A 4,293-nucleotide genomic window follows, 5' to 3' on the forward strand; every position below is an offset into this window, starting at 1 on the left:
ATCTGGATTTGGGATAATGGTGGGATAGTTGTAGGGTTTTCGGTGTAGTTAGTGGGGAATGAAGGCGGAGGATGCCCCCTGATCCAAGACTGATACATTTCTGCCATCTGTTGTTTCACCCTTTGGAACTCCACTTTCAATTCAGACTCTGACTCCACAAACTCCCTTGACGGGTCAACAACTCTCGTGCCCAAGTTTTTGCTAGTCATGGCTACCTTGCCCTTTGGCCTTGTATTGAATGGATGAGTTGTCTTAAGAACCACAAACCAACCACCCTTCTGCTACAATGAGGAGAACAAAAGGAACAAAATGAAGTCATCATGTTAGCGTTAGAGCATTTAACAGCTAAAAATATCACATTTCGTGCCATGCACCTAGCAATAATTTACGGTCCAAGAATGACTTCGAGGGTCACAAGGTCACTTGGAATCATCCCAATTTGTTCATTTCAACCTCTCTTCTCTTTGTTTTTCTGGTACTTGCTGGCTTGCCCATTTTCCTTCATTTCGTTTTCTCTTTTTTTTTTCATCACTCTTTTCTTTCCCTCATATCTCACATCCCACAATTTCACCTTTTTTTTTCGTTTCCCCCTTTTTCTTCATTTGTTTTCTTTTTCCTTTTTTTTCTTGTCTTTTAACGTTAAAAAAATGATTCGATAAAACCTATGTAGGTTGCCTACATATCATGACCCCGCATGAATCAGATCTTTGCGTAGTTTTGGAAGATCGGGAATAAAGTAAACAAACTAACGTTTCCATTTTTCTTTTCTTTTTTTCATTTTTTTCTTCTTTTCTTTTTTGAAACAGGTACTCTATGAGAAATTATCAAGGAAAAACCCTAAAAGAGAAAAATATTTTTTGTTTTTTTTTTGAAGGAAATCTAAGGAATAAATCACAGAAAGACATTTTGAATCCTCATTTGATATCCTGACGCAAGATCTCGAAGCAAGCAATGAAAAAGATAAAACAGAATGTTTTTGGATTTCAATTCTGATTGCCTAAAGGAAAAATTCCAATGATAAACAAAAGATAAAGTATTTTTTTTATGTACAATATCCTAAAGTTCTAATGATAATAAAAGATTTTTTTTTTCATTTTTCACTAGTTTCCCGAAGAAACACTTAAAAGAAGATCTTTTTGGATTTTGGAATTAACACCTTAAAGAAAGCTTTTAAAGAAGTACTATATTTTTTTTCATTTCTAGAATTAGTATTCTAAAGAAAATTTATAACAAAATATAAAATGCAACATCTCTTTTTTTTTTTGGACTTTTACTTGTAACACATTTCCAAATGCAAAATAACAAATACAGTAACAATAGACTATACAAACTTAACTAGACAATACAAACTCTAACATCACCTAAAAGACTAAATACTACTATACAGGACTAAAAAAATAAAACAAAAACGATTGACTCAAAAACATGAAATGGCTCCTCGAGCAGCTCCTGAATGCAGTGATCCTGACTAGATGTCCTAGGGCTCCGTCATGCTCCAACTCTGATAAATAAATCCACACCTATATAAGAAAACTTGAACCAGCACTATGTGAGACAATAATATTCCCTAAGACACATGCAAAACACGATTGAGGCTATTTTTGCAAATTGGCTTATTTGGCCAAAATGTGGCTAGAAGTGCAAAATTTGGCTAAGACCCCGCAAAGCCAAGAACGTAAGATATACTAGGAAGACCGGACCCTATGTGGGTTGACTACGTATCACGCCCCAAAAGACGAGAATCAAGTATGCGTAGTTCGGGCAGATTGGATACGGGCGAGAATAATAAAAAATCACTAATTCATAGAAATCACATTTTTTCTTGCTTTTTCTTGAAAAATGACGAAACATGCAAAATCATTTTGGATTTTCTTTTATTCGATTTTTGAAAAATGATAAAGAGTGCAAAATCTTTTTGAAGTTTCCATGCTTTTTTTTTTCTTAATAAAATGTAACAAAAATATAATTGGGCCCTACTCGCTTCATCCTCACACTTCAGCCTCTCTTTTCTCTTTTTTTTTTCCTTTTTTTTCTCTCTTTTTGTCATTCATCCTCAATTATCATTGGTCCTCCAAATGACCCTTTTACCCTTGAAGAAATGCAACATGTAGCACATAGGATGCATCAAGATGGTCCGTTATTTTGGGTACACCTGTCCTAGATAGACCCAACCCCTGTGTTGAGTCCCCTAAGTCAAATGCACGTGATGCAGACAAACGTTCCTACTAGGGATCCGGCATGAGGCTGTGTTTTTCTAGGTTTAAAAAATCTGGGTTTATTTGTTCTAGACTTGGCTTATCCGAGCGGATAGCTCGAGCCGAGAGGGGGGGGCAGCGCACCGGGAATACAGAAGCTTTGCCGGCTTTGCAACTTGTCTGAACCTCGTTCTATAACTCAGAGAGAAGAGGGATTTCGCAACAATTTATATACAGTTCACGGAATATCAAAGCGGTAAAAGCAATCAATTAGCACATTAGGCCCAAATCATGTAACAAAATCAGATAATGGATAAAGCCAACTATAACAAGTATTCTAAGCTCATATTCTTGAACCCTGAACCAGAGATTCTGGGTTCTGTCCCCAGCATAGTCGCCAGAGCTGTCACACCTCCTTTTTTACCTACACCCCCGGAAGGGTCTAAATAAAGGGAGTTTTTCCAATTAAAGGACAATCGAAACGGGATTTATTATAAAGATTCAGAGTCGCCACTTGGGAGATTTATGGTGTCCCAAGTCACCGATTGAATCCCGAATCGAGGAAAAGATTGACTCTGTTTAACAGTCCGCGAACCAGAAATCCGAGTAAAGAATTTTGTTAACCCGCGAGAAGGTGTTAGGCATTCCCGAGTTTCGTGGTTCTAGCACGGTCGCTCAACTGTTATATTCGGCTTAATAATCTGATTTTAGAACATTTTGAACCTATGTGCCAATTTAACCTTTTAACCGCTTTTACTTATTTAAAGAATTAATTCAAAGTCATTTAAAACATATCGCAAGCCACACCACATGAAATGCACCGGTGGTTCACGACACGCTCTATTTAACCTTGTTGGAAATTAGAACCGGGTCACATGAAATGCACCCCCGGGTTTTAACATGTTCTCTTCTACTATCATTATTCAAAATTATGGTAGGGTCACATGAAATGCACACCCGAGTTTAGGAAAGTAAAATTATTAAAAGAACGCGCCTAAAGCAACTAGCGCAATTAATTATTCTTCCGAAACTTTGAGATTATAGGAAGGCCATAGATCATAAATATAGTGCGTGAGAGAAAAATGTGACCTTCAACTTCCATGAATTTCCAGCAAACACGGTCATATTCACCTAAAAGAGAACTTAACGACTTATTAACGTTCTGCTAGAATTTAGCAAACCAAACCGACCCTTAGCTCGTATACAATCAAAACCAAACAAATATCCTTAAAAGCAAAAAAAAAACTAATTTTAGTTTTATGTCCAATAACCCAAATGGCTCAACTTCGAATTAATCCACACGGTGAACTTTTCATTTTATAAGACTATACAACACATAAATAGTGCGCACTAATTTTTCCATAAACACATAAACATTAACATAAACACATTATCATAAACTTTTCATTTTTACGGCAAATTAACCTTATGTGTTGATGTGTTAATCATCTCATATAGATCTTTGAGATTATAAATTTTCCATAAGAAACGAAAATATGAAACACTCAACAACCAACAAAGTGCTTTCTACAAAGAAACGAAACATATCCTAGTAGCAAACAACTATCCACAAAGTTCCCTGATAAACTTATTCAAGCAACCACATCAATTATACAATGAAAATATCACATCAAGGGATGCCTCCCAGAGCAGAAAATGACAGAAGCTCAAAAACTCATCTATGGAAGTTCAAGATCATCAATAAATTGAAGCAAATAAACTAACTATTCCAAATAAGAAAATTGATCAAACGATGCATTAAACTCATGAATAATACTTGTGAACAAAATAATCAGAGGCAAGAAAAACTGACCAAAAGTAAACAGAACCAGCACCAGAGCTACGAACGTTAACCTCGAAAAATTTACGACCTCGCCGGACCCGAAACCCGCCTCACCTCGATGTACGAACGGAACGCGGCAACTTTCTACACGACTCGAACTCACAAACGATTCCGAAACTTCAGCTGCCTTACGCTCGCTCCCTTACTCCGTTCATATGCGTGACTGTGTGTGTGCATGTGTTCGCCGACTTCAATGGTGGTCGCCGGTGACGTCGTGCCTCTGGTTTTCAACGAATAGCGGCTGGTTTAAGTTGC

This window comes from Nicotiana sylvestris, chromosome 6 (assembly GCF_000393655.2).
Source record: "Nicotiana sylvestris chromosome 6, ASM39365v2, whole genome shotgun sequence".
Taxonomy (NCBI): Eukaryota; Viridiplantae; Streptophyta; class Magnoliopsida; order Solanales; family Solanaceae; genus Nicotiana; species Nicotiana sylvestris.